Source organism: Lemur catta, chromosome 3 (genome assembly GCF_020740605.2).
Source record: "Lemur catta isolate mLemCat1 chromosome 3, mLemCat1.pri, whole genome shotgun sequence".
NCBI lineage: Eukaryota > Metazoa > Chordata > Mammalia > Primates > Lemuridae > Lemur > Lemur catta.
Window position 1 is genome coordinate 4649685 of NC_059130.1, and position 13220 is coordinate 4662904.

Genomic DNA, 13220 nt, shown 5'->3' on the forward strand with positions numbered 1-13220 from the left:
CAAGTATGAAGCAATATACAACATATCATTTAATATCACATTTGAACATGTATTGGGACAATTTAGTTAAACAGTAACAAAATAATTAATCTCCAGACTTATAGCATTTCCCTGGCATTTATCTAGTCCTTTTTACATGGCAAAGTGATTCAGCTCTTAATTCGTAAAGCTGTATTAGGAAGCTGAGTTTTATGGTTTTCTGTGTGTTACTATTAATAGTAAAGAAGCTTTGAGGAGATAGTTGTTTTTGCTTTTGCTTTTAATATTTTCTTTATCAGTGGAGTCTTTTTGATGATTTTTTATTTTGCAGCTCTAGCATTGTTTTATATATGTATATGCACACACATATATAAAATTATTTTATTTTTTTAGCTACTATTTATTGAGTGCTTACCAAATGCCGGAAACCATGCTAAGTACTTTACATATAGTAATACATTTGGTCTAAGAACCTCATCAAGAGTTAGACAGTGAGTTCCAGAACCCGGATCTGAATCCGGGCTTGTCTTTCACCATTGTTCTTGTTCTTAACCATTACACCACATGGCTCCATTGTGCAGTATATTCACTATTGTCTGGGCACTAAAAGAAATGTGTTTTTCTTATCTAAATTATCTGCTGCTCTAGGATGACAATTTAGACCTTTTGGTCTTTGCATTCCAAAAACACTAGGAGAGTTTTGATTTGTTTGAAATAGATTCCAATGCTCTATTCTAATCTATTATGATGAAAAGGGTAAAGGGAAATTCCTCTGATTTCAAAAATAACTGGAGAGATTTCCCTATTGCCTCGTCTGTTCTTCTGCCTCTGAATTAGATAGAAAGACAGATATGTGCGTACACATAACACTGTTTAAGTGATAATCCTATCACTGTTCTGATAGTGCTATACTTTAAATGGTTCAAGATAATTGGTTTCAGTTTTTGTTAATACAACTTCTGTAAGCCATGTGGCTAAATCACATTTAATAGAAAATTTGAGAAGGGAGGTATTTTAAAACAACATACTTTTATAATGAACACTTTCTTGATATATTTTCTTATTCATTTTATGTGTAATGATTACTGGTTGCTCTCCAATATATCATTTAACTTATATTACAATGCTGGGCATGTACCGCAACTTGCTCATTTTTGGAGCTAATTTATGTAGCATATTTGCCTGTGTGTGTGAGAAAGAGTATGAGAGAGATAAGAGAAATAGGTGAATCACATTCCATGAAAAATCTAATCTACAAATATTCAAACTTTAAAATGTAGATAGTAAGTCACTAGTTCATTTTATGAAGAAACTTAAGGGGGGATTGGAACTAATAATAATGATACTATTATTATTGTGCCCATTTTACAGATGAGGGAAATGAAACACAGGGAGGTTAAATAACTCTTCCAAAGCCATGCAGCTGAGATGGGACTTGAACTTCAATACCAGCCCTGTTAATCAAGATTCTATACTGTCTCTCAAGCTCTTATGCCTTTGTTTAAAAAACATAGTTCCCCATGACATTTCATGTGTAGGGGAAAGCTTCACATTGCTAGAGCTTTCAGGATAGAATTACTTCAGATACTGGGAACGTCAGCTTAAGATGGCCTTCCAAACAAAAGTCTTATTATAGGCAGCTCAGTACAATTCTCCGTTGCCAGGCTTAGTACCTGGAATGCTGTAAATGTCTAAATGTCTCTAAATGTCTGTTGCAGAATGAACGAGTATAAAAGTTTTCTCTTAGAACATATTCCTGACATTAGGCAAGAAATGGAAAATGCAAGTTGCTTTAAAAAATATCTTTTATAAATGACTTTTCTATAACAGCCATTTCGCCAATATTCCAAAAGGCACCTGTGGCTTGGTCAAGGCGTCACTGTATTTGCAAAAGGAAATAATTTATTTTCACATCACTGACCAGAGCAAATCTGTTATCATCACATTATGCCTCTAGTATAGAGATGGCCCCTAAAGTATAAGCAGATATGAATTGTTGAGACTTCAAGGCTCGGTTCCCTTAGAAGCCTTTTTCCCATAGAGCAGGGAGTATAGTGAGGATCACCTAACTCTGGAGTCAGACTGGTCTGAGGCCGAACTGTAGCTTTGAGGCATATTAGCTACATGACCACAGGCATACTATGCAGTTCCTTAGTTCACCTTCTGAAAATGAGAATAATTATACCTACGCATAAATTGTTTTGTGAGTTAAAGGAAAACTGTATACACTGTCTAACATGAAATAAGTTGTATTATTTTATTTTCTTCTAGAACTCTCAGTTGCAGGCATACAAAGGAAGGAAGGAAGGAAGGAAGGAAGGGAGGGGGGACAGGGAGGGACGGTAAGGAAGGAGGGATAGGAAAAGGAAACTGGCTAAACAAGTAACTCATTACTAAAATATTAAGGACTCAAACAATATTCTCAGGACTTGATCTCTCTGCATTTCTCCAGCCCTCCAGCCTGCTTTTCTGTTTGTTTTTTAAGAGACGGGTCTCACTCTGTCACCCAAGCTGGGGTGCAGTGGCAGCATCATAGCTGGCTGCAACCTGAAACATCTGGGCTCAGGTGATCCTCCTGCCTCAGCCTCTTGAGTAGCTGAGACTACAGGTTGGTGTCTCCACACCTGGCTAATTTTTCTTCTTTTTTGTAGAGAGGGTGGGGGGCGGGGGGGGGGGGCCCGTGTCTCAACCTATCCCCCTGCCTCATCTTCCCAAAGTGCTGGGATTACAGGCATGAGCCACCGTGCCTGGCCTGCGTTTCTTAATATTTGCTTTATTCTCAAATAAGTTTTTTCTTTCCCTGACAATGACCCCAAGAAACTCTAAATTTACATCTTACCAGTTTCAAATCTAACATAAAAAAAGAGCACCTCTCCCACAAAATATCTACAAAAGTCTTGGCCTCACTTTGATTAGACCAACTTTTACATATTTCTACCCCTGAAAGTCCGGGGGCGGGGGGCGGGATTCAGTATTTTGATTGTCTAAATCTAGGTCATATACCCACCCTGGAATCAGGGATGGTTTCAGCTTAATCCAAAGCATAAGGACAGAAGGTACAGGAAGCATGGGTCCCCCAAAGAAGAATGTAAGTAGTGCTACTAAAAGAAAGGAGAATGAATATTGATGGCAAAATCAGAAAAAATGTGCACTACACTGTCACTTAATTAAATGCAAGTTATTATTATTCATATACATGTATATTTTGGGGCCAGTTACAAAATCCTATTAAACCCATTGTATTAAAAAATTGTTTAACAACTTTACCAAGAAAATATATTTAGATTTCCAATTTGGGATGTCATGACATATCACCTTCAAGGTGGACGTAATGAGTAGGAATTTCATAACATACCTATATGGAACTCTCACTTAACTTTTACGAACCTCAGGTTTCTTCTCATCTTCTAGATAGTTACCCACCCAATTTTCTGTACTTTTGACCAAGGTATCTCTGCTCCCTGAAGAATATAACAGTTTGTTGTCTCATAACTTTTCTCCCTTTGTCTTGTTCTAGAAGCAAGAACACCGTTACTTCTTTTAGGCTTTCCAAGTTATTTCCTGTTTATTTATTTTTTTAACTGCTAGTAACTATATAGACACCACCACTTTTGGCTTCTCTTTTTACATTTTGACTCTAGATGGAATGAGAGGGTACACAGAAGTGTTCATTGCCCTGGAGTATGCACGGAACTGAAGTAAAGTGCATGGACATCTTAGATGTTGTAACTGTGAGGTGAACAGTCCTACACCTTTGCAAATAAAGGGGAGATTGGGAAAGACTGAGGTGAGTTATCTCTCAGATGGATCATGTTAATAAGTAATCTTTTTTTTTTTTTTTTGAAACAGAGTCTTGCTTTGTCACCTCGGGTAGAGTGCAGTGGTGTCATCATAACTCACTGCAACCTCAAACTCCTGGGCTCAAGCAATCCTCTTTCCTCAGCCTCCTGAGTAGCTGGGACTACAGGCACGTGCCACAACGCCTGGATAATTTTTCTATTTTTAGTAGAGACAGGGTCTCACTCTTACTCAGGCTGGTCTCAAACTCCTGAGCTCAAGTAATCTTGAATACATGGGGAATGGTGTTCAAGAGCAGGGGGTCTGCAAGCTACACTCAGGGGCCAAATAATTGACTCTTTTATAAATATATTTTTTATTGATATATAATATTTGTGTGTATATATATCAGGTACATGTGATATTTTGTTACATGTATAGAATGTGTAATGATCAAGTCGGAGTATTCGGGGTATCCATCACCTCAAGTATTTTATCATTTTTAACTGTTAGGAACATTTCAAGTCCTCTCTTCTAGCTATTTTGAAAGATACAACACACTGTTGTTAAGTCATCCTATTCTGCCATTGAACATTATTCCTTTTACCTAATTGTATGTTAGTACTCATTAATCTACCTCTTCTCATCCTCCCCTGCTCCCCGACACCCTTCCCAGCCTCTGGTAACTATCAGTCTACTCTCTACCTCCATGAGATCAACTTTTTTGGCTCCCATATATGAGTAAGAATATGTGACATTTGTCTTTCTGTGCCTGGCTTATTTTACTTAATGTAATAACCTCCAGTTCTATCTATGTTGCTGCAAATGACATGATTTCATTCTTGTTTTTGTAGCCAAATAGTATTTCATTGTGTATATATACCACATTTTCTTTATGCATTCATCCATTAATGGACACTTAGGCTGATTCCATATCTTTGCTATTGCGAATAATGCTGCAATAAACATGGGAGTGCAGATGTTCCTTTAATATCCTGATTTCTTTTCCTTTGGCTAAACACCCATTAGTGGGATTGCTGGATTGTTTGGTAGGTCTGTTTTTAATTTTTTTGAGAATTCTCCATACTGTTTTCCATAGTGACTGTACTAATTTGCATTCCCACAAACATTATATGAGTTTCCTTCTCTCTGCCTCCTTGCCAGCATCTGTTATTTTTTTGTCTTTTTAATAGTGGCCATTTTGACTGGGATAAGACAGTATTTCATTGTGGTTTCGATTTTCATTTTCCTGATGATTAGTGATGTTGATCTTTTTTTTTTATGTGATTGTTGGCCATTTGTATTTCTTTTGAGAAATGACTATTCATGTCCTTTGCCCACATTTTAATGGGATTATTTGTTTTTTTAATGATTGAGTTGTTTGAGTTCCTTGTATATCCCAGATATTAGTCCCTTGGCAGATGAATAGTTTGCAAATATTTTCTCCCATTCAACAGGCTATCTCTTTACTGTGTTGATTGTTTCCTTTACTGTGCAGAGGGTTTTTAGTTTGATATAATTCCACTTCTCTATGTAAATACAGTTTTATTAGAACATAGCTCCACTCATTCGCTTAAGTGTTGTCTATGGCTGCTTTAGCACTTACAACGCCAGCCTACGTGTGACACAGACCCTCTGGCTCTCAAAGACTATAACATTTACTATCTAGCCCTTCAAGGAAAAAGTTTAGCAACACCTGCTCCAGAGTAAAGAGCATATCAGTTGGGCTCTAAAAGAATTGCTCATTGAACTAGGGTTTGAAAAACATGGTCCAGACTCCACTGTCAGAGAAGACTGTCAGGAATTAGGATACCCAGTTCTCAGGCAAAAAGAGCTACATCCAGGGCAGAATCTCAGTGCAGGTGAGAAAGCAGGGGTTACACTGGTGTCTGTGAGTCATTGTTCATGCAGTGGATACTCAGTCTGGTTGGGGGAGACACTCCAGGCTAGAATTTGTGCTAAATCACCAGATTCAAGACTGAGAAAAATGACATACTTTCCTCCACCCCAAAGGTGTGGGGGCCATTAATCCAGATTTTCCCCTTGCTGAAGTAATTTAGGAATGGATAGAAGCTTTGGTGGGGAAATGAGGCACTGAATAGGGATACTTCCTACCAGCCCACTAAATTGGTGAGAAAGGAGTTTTGTCCCTATAGACCTTTACTTAGATCTGTACTTAAATGAGGTGCAAAGGGAGAGAGCAATTATCTCCCAGGTGCCTATAAGCCTGAAATGTCTTTCCATGTATGTTACTCAACACCTCAAAAGGCCACATCTCCTGAAAAGGCATCCTTCTCCCCTCTGCATCTGTTGCTCGCAGCATGATATTTAAGTTTCTAAACAGGCTGACCTGTTTGGCTAATTTCATAGCCCAAATTAATTGTTCTTTCCTCTGTGTTCTTATTTCATCTTATTATAGTACTCATCATACTTTGCCTTATATTGCAGTTTTATGTGTACATGTATTCTCCTCCCTAGACTAGACGTTACATGAAAGTACAGTTTTAGCCTTACTCATCTAAATATTCCTCGAAGGCTTATATAAGGGAATGCCTAATTGCAATGCCTATTGACTTAAAACTGAATTTCATTAAATGGAGTGTGTTATATCCTGTTAGAACTATGGTAGATATAGACACAAGTCTGACTCTTTTCTTACAACCACCATTTTTCCTTGTTATAGATATATCAAACTACTTATTATACTTCACATCGCCTCTAGATTAATTTGTCTTGCTCAAATCTTTAATTGGCCACAGCTGATTAAATTCCCTGAAGGGAGCTCAGCCACTTAGGGATTTTGGGTTACGAGAAGAAGAATGCTTAGGCAACAGAGACCATCTTTAAACAGAAGAATTATTAGAGGAGATCACAATTGAGGCTATCACTGAACGAGCAAGCTTCAGGGAGGTTAGAATCCAGGACAATTCTGAAGACTAGAGCATTGAGAGCTTGTGACTCAGAGCGCCCCAAGACACCTCCACTCAAGATTCAAATTCCTAAGAATCTGTTTAAGCCAACTTGATTCAAGAGTCCCTGTGATTAGGAAACAGGTTCTTCTTCTCTTTTAAATCAGAAATTAGAGTTAAGAAGATACAGGGAGAGCGGTGGTAGACTAAAGAAAGTAAGTGTTACCACAGTAATCTATCTGAGGGTGAACCAAGCCACCAAGATTCTCTTTCAAGAAGGTGAATTTAGAGACCAAAAAGCAAGCAAACAAACACAGGGTATGAGGGACTTTTAGCTTAAAGGTCATGTAGACTAAGACTAGGGGCCACCGTGGGGAAGCAGAGGAAACAGAGCTGATAGAGGGAAGCAAACATGAGAGATAAGAGTGGCCATGCATTCCCTAAGAAACGGACCAAGTGGTTTCAATTCCTAGTGGTTTCTCCTCCTTTTATTGAGGAGTGTGTGATTATTTTCCTTGTAACTACTGTGCTTTAAGACATCCCTCCAATTTATAAACGGGAAGGATAGTAATTGCCTCGTGTTTCAGAATATTTAGCTATAGAATGATTAGAATCAAAATTATCTTAGACACCAAAGAGTACAGAAAATCAAAGATAATCTCAGGCAATGAGACATAAATCCCATTTGCTAATTCTGCCATTTGGAGATAATGATGATGGTGCTGATTTAAGATATGTTTAGCATGTACTAAGTACCAAGCACTGTTTTAAGCATTTGTATATATTGCCTTATTTAATCCTCACAAAAACCCAGAGGTGTATGCAGAAATATTAGTCCCATTTTACACACAAGAGAACTAAGGTATAGAGAGAATAAGTCATGGAGCCAAGATTCAAATTCCCTAATTCAACATCAAAGCCTAAATTCTTGAAAGTGCAAGTCTCTTCACAAACTTCAGGAATTAAGCTGCCTACAAGAAATCTAAGTTTTAGGGTGGTTCAAAACCTTACATATCCCTCTGGATCAAATTTTTTTCTTTTTTTCCATGTTCTACTCAAATCTCAGAGTTACCATTTAGCTCTGGTATCTCCATTAAAGGTGGTTTCTATCTGGAACAAGATATAATGCTTTACATGGGCAGCTTCTATACAGCAATAGTAAGAATGACCATTTACTGAGCAATTGCAAGGCATCAGGATTATGGTTTATGAGCACGTGATGTTTCTTATCTCACAACTCTGTGAGGTAGATACTCTCCACAACCCAGGGAGGCAAAAGTGGAGGCCACTTCCACTGTAACTGTATATTATTACATAATAAAATGCTTAGAATACATGCAAAGTAATTACACAATACTTACACAATAAAAATACAGCTCTAGATATATAATAAATTTAAAAATATTTGTTTCATGAAAACATGAAGGTAGTAATTAGCAATTATCTCTCTGCCCTGGAGAAGCGTGTGGAAAAGGAGCAGCTGTCCTCGCTTTTTTCAGAACTTCTGTCAGAGATGCTTTCAATTACACAGTTGTGTTTTTGGCCCCCAGAATGATTCATTCTCAGAATTGTTCTTTAGTCCTTAATATCTCCATTAAGAAGAGCTTCCATCAAGTGCTTCCGAGGCGTGCGATGCCCTGCTGGTGGGCGAAGTGCAGAGGACACGGGGTCCTTTGGCATCCACTGGACGCTGCACTGTCTGGCCTGAGTCAGCGAGGGCAGAAATACGGGCTGAAATGCAAGCAGGTGCCAATAACCTGTTTCCACTCTTGTTTCACTGGCTTACTGTGTCTCTCTTGTAGCTCAACCTGCAAATTACTTTGAGAAGGAGAGAGGCCCCTCTGGGCCGATCTTGGAATATATTTATTCCCTTGTTAAAGTAGGGAAAAAAAATACTAGTGAACCTTTAAATATTGAATTTGAAGGTCAAATAATTTGAAATCCCTTTTCCTTTCACATTAAAATCTTTTGACTATGTTGTTCTGAAGCCATAGCATTAGATTACAGTTTACTTCTCTGTTACTTTACCAGCTGTGAATTTGGCCCTGTCAGGAGTTCTTTTGTGGTTTAAAAAAAAGAAAAAGAAAGAGGAGTGAGTTGACAATTTAACCAAAAAAATGGGACCTTCAGTTTGATAATGTATTTTTGATGACAGTTATTGAATTCATTTTGTGTGGGGAGTGGTTTTTTTTTTTTTTGAGACAGGGTCTTGCTATGTTGTCCAGGCTGAACTCCTGGGCTCAAGCAATCCTCCTGCATCGGCTGCTCAAGTAACCGGGACTACGACTACGGATGCACACCACCACGCCCTGCGACAGTTATTTGATTCTTAATAGTCCAGTCATAATGAGACAGGATACTGCATAAGTCAAAGACCACACAAAGTATCAATGTAAGTATCAAGAGGGTGTGGAGGAAGTGGGTTACAACTTTTTTTTCTCGCAACTGTTGTGCCTTTAAAAAAAAAACCAGTTAAAAGTTCATTAAACTCTGTCCTTTAATTACCATGTACTCCCGTACAACTGTAACAACAACAAAAGATTAGATTTATTAAAGTATGCATGACTTTTTCATTATTTTCCCTCTCATAGGGACTTGCTTTCTCCACTAAGCTCTTTCTCTCTCTTTTTCTCCCTCAAATGTTATTATTTCATGTCATTGTTTTTAGTTTAGTCTATGGGAAATTCCTATGTCCTCTGTAATTTAGGTTTTAAGTAACATATGATTTACCCTGTTATTTAAAAAAAAAAAACAAACAACAAAAAACTAGTTCCCTTCCTTGAGTGGGAGACTGCCTGGCATCCTTAATATTCTTCTGTAGAAACTGTGATAAAAGAACAGATAAGCTTAAGTAAATCCAGCGTGCGGTGCGCCTTTAAAATGTGAGGGCCTTGTCAACTGGTTAAAAACCGAAGGTTGGTTTTGTCCTACATATCCTTGCTTGGCCAATTATGCATAAAAAAGGGGCCACAGCCCATTTGCAAGGCTTCTGAATGAACTCCATTCATTCTGTACTTGGAAGTGTCTCTTCAGCCACAAGAAGAAACAATAGTTATAACCTAATTTCTTTGGTGCCAATATCAGCAGAGGAAAAGCCGAGAGACCATTATGAAAACTCTAGTAACTTCTCTTGGTGATTATGTAATTCTGTATTCACTGATCATATTTTTGTATTTAAATAAGTACATTTTTTAAAAGATTATCAAGTGGTTCAATAGTGCTGTAATATCACATTTCATGCAGTAAGCAACCTTTTTAAAATGGAGTACTCCAGAGTAATTTGCTTCTTATTGTTATTAAAGTTTTAAAAAAATACACTGACATGCCCCCCAAGGCTTTAAGAGGAAAGCCTTCGTGTTTTTCATGGTTTTAAAATCTGATGAGAATGTATAACTACAGTTTTGTTAGGTAAATCCCTTAATCACTTTCCGCATTTCCCTGTGGAAGTCAGCAGAGGGCATGCGTCTGGAAGTAGCAGTGGTGGTAAGATGAGTGTTGATATGATTGTCAAGTGGTATCTAGAGTGAACCTTCTTCAGTGCAGACCCCATCTGAGCATGGAGTGATCTTGCTTACAACCCTTTGCTGACTTCCCATTGCCCTGATGGAAGGCCTGTGTTCCACGTGCCTTACAAAATCTGCTTTCTGGCTTCTGGCTTCTGCTTATCGGCCTCTCAGCCTCATCTCCTGCCATCTTCCCTTACTGAGCTTTCTGCAGCTGGCCTGGCTCTTCTTCCTCTGTGGTGGTGTTTCTGCATGTTCCTGGGTGGGACTCTCTCCCTCCCAACCCTGCTTATCCCCTTTAACCCGATCAACCCTTACTTACCTGGAAGCCTTAACCTTGAGGTTACTTTTTCAGGAAAACTTGGGGTTGTCTTAGCTAACTAAAGAGTTAACAGTCTGATGTATTTGGAGCTGAGATTCGATAGGGATTAGTTGCTAAAGAATAGTTTAGAACCAGATCGTGAGGAACTTCCTGACTGTGTTTTTAAGGTTTTAAGCAGAAAATGTCAGCTCTGTGTTTTAAAGGTTTGGAGGATGGATTGAATCTTAAAAGAATGTTTAACATAGCCATCTAATTAGTGGGCTGTGGACTAGGAAGCACTAATCTTTTTTTCTGTTATGCAATAATCCCATCTTTTATGGTATAAAAGTCTGCGAACAAAGGAAATTACCAGAAATGTAAATATAAAATCTCATTAGAGCTGAAGTTCTGCATTAATCTTCAGCTACTGATTTATAGCATTCACTCCAAGAATATTATATTCTAGATAAATTTTTAAAAATCTAGCTGAACAACACTACAAAATAAACTCATCATTTCCCTTCCCCTCACATCCTTAGATCCCGATTATCCCACCTTTCCAATTACTTTCACAAGAACCTCAAAGAGACATGCTGGCTTATCTATTTTCCTTGTCTCCCCCAAAATGTTTTAGTTAAACATTTTGGTCTTTCTATACAGAATCTACCTTAAACATATAATTCTTTCTATCACTGATATCTTTTTCTACTTATTTCCTGAAGTAGGCAGACCCTTTCAGGCTTTTATTATTTCTTGCCTGTGGTGACACTATTAAGTTCAAGAACAAGTTTCCTATATGCACTTTCTTTCTCCTTTCATTTAGCCTGTGAACCATATTCCTTCATTGTCTCCCCATCAACTACAAAATTAAGTATTGATTTTTTTTTTTTTTTTTTGAGACAGAGTCTCACTCTGTTGCCCTGGCTAGAGTCCCATGGCGTCAGCCTAGCTCACAGCAACCTCAAACTCCTGGGCTTAAGCAATCCTCCTGCCTCCCGAGTAGCTGGGACTACAGGCATGTGCCACCATGCCCGGCTAATTTTTTCTGTATATATTTTCAGTTGTCCAGCTAATTTCTTTCTATTTTTAGTAGAGACAAGGTCTCACTCTTGCTCAGGCTGGTCTTGAACTCCTGAGCTCAAACAATCCACCCGCCTTGGCCTCCCAGAGTGCTAGGATTACAGGCGTGAGCCACCGCACCCAGCCTAAGTATTGATTTTTAAAACAGGCCTTCCTTCACCATATTATGCAGACCTTCCTTTCCAGCCTAATCGTGTCTTACTCTTCTATATGGTCCATCCTCTGTAGCCAAAGGGCACCATCCATTCTTTCCTGAACACCCCCTGGCTCGCTTGTCTCCAAGCCTCAGCACCAGCCATTCCCACTGCCTGTCATTATTGTATGCATATTTCAAAGTCTGTCTCACAGGCCTCCTCCTCCATGGATCCTTCCTTGATCATCCCCACTGAATGTGTGGGGGTCTCTCTCTTTTTTCATGCATTCATTCATGGAACAGATATCTATGAAGTGCCCAACATGTATCAAGTGATAAACTCATGCTAGGGACTTAGCAATGACTAGGACAGAATGGGTACCTATGCCAATTATAATGGAGGTTATAATCTAACACAAAAGCAGAATTTATAACTAATAGCTGATAACCCAAGTGTCATGGGTTTTACAAGGGTCTGTGCTTAGGCTGGGAATCAGGAACGGCTTCCCTAATGAGGGTTAGACAGAGATCTGAAGAAGGAAGAGAAGCTAGCTAGGTGACGTGGGAGGGTATTAAGGGAACTGGGAGACATGGAAGAGCGTTTTAGGCTGAGGGAACAACATATGTAAAGGCTCTGAAGTGGGAGTGAACAGGGAACATTTGAAGAACTTAGAGAAGGCCAGTGTGGGCGGTCAGACAGAATGTGACTTGAAGGACGGGACAGGGGAAATTGAGGTACTAACAAGAGAGGGATTGATGGCCCATGGGATTGAAGATGGATTGGAACTGAAATAAGAAGAGAAAATAGAGAAAAATAGGGAGAGGCTGAAGGAAACAGAGTGCTTGGAGACTGATGAGTTTGAAGAAAAGGCTGGTGATAGGAGCTGAACTAGCCAGCTGGAAGAGTAGTCAGTGAGTCCCACATCTCATTTCTCATTAAACCTTGTAATACTTTCGCACTTCCTATATCTTGTCATGTTCGATAGTTGTTTATATAATTGTCTTGTTTGTTATACTAAATTATAACAAATAAGGGTACTTCTGGGTACTTCTTATGGGTTAACAACCATATTATTATTAATAATATGGGTAGATTTTTACCAGTAAATAACTCTTTATTGCTATTCTTGTTTCTTTCTTTGGTCATTAAATGGAGGTTTTTTCCATCTTATTTATGAATTTATCCTATATGTCATTTAGCAAATACTGAATGCCACAGAGTACATGACATGCTAGCAAGCATAAAGAAAGACACCAAAACCAAGAAAGCAAACTACATGCCACAAAACAATTATTTCTGGAATTAATGAATGAAGCTATTTTCTAGAGTTCTCTCTCTCTTTCAAAATGTAGGAAGTGTTAGTATGCCTAGGTCCGTTCACAGGATTGGAAGGAGAATAGGGAGAAAGGAGGGAGCAGAAAATTAGTGGCAGGAGTCAGGAGATCAGATTTCCAGCCTCTAAGTACATTTGATGTTTAGCCCATTTGATGTGATGATTCCTCCACTCAGAACTTCTTTCTCATTCCAGTGGGATTGT

General features: G+C 38.6%; 1 long non-coding RNA gene across 3 annotated transcripts in view; it reads left to right on the forward strand.

Moving 5' to 3' along the window:
- Nucleotides 1-2562: 2562 nt before the first annotated feature.
- LOC123634956 overlaps nt 2563-13220 on the forward strand; it is a 30028-nt gene continuing 19370 nt past the window's right edge. Inside the window, exons 1-3 of one of the 3 annotated variants that reach the window (XR_006734017.1) lie at nt 2563-2587; nt 3621-3766; nt 8891-9057. This is a non-coding gene — a long non-coding RNA (uncharacterized LOC123634956). Of the gene's footprint in view, nt 2588-3620; nt 3767-6899; nt 8412-8607; nt 9058-13220 lie in introns of those variants that run through there. The other 2 variants (XR_006734018.1, XR_006734019.1) reach the window with 2 other exon arrangements.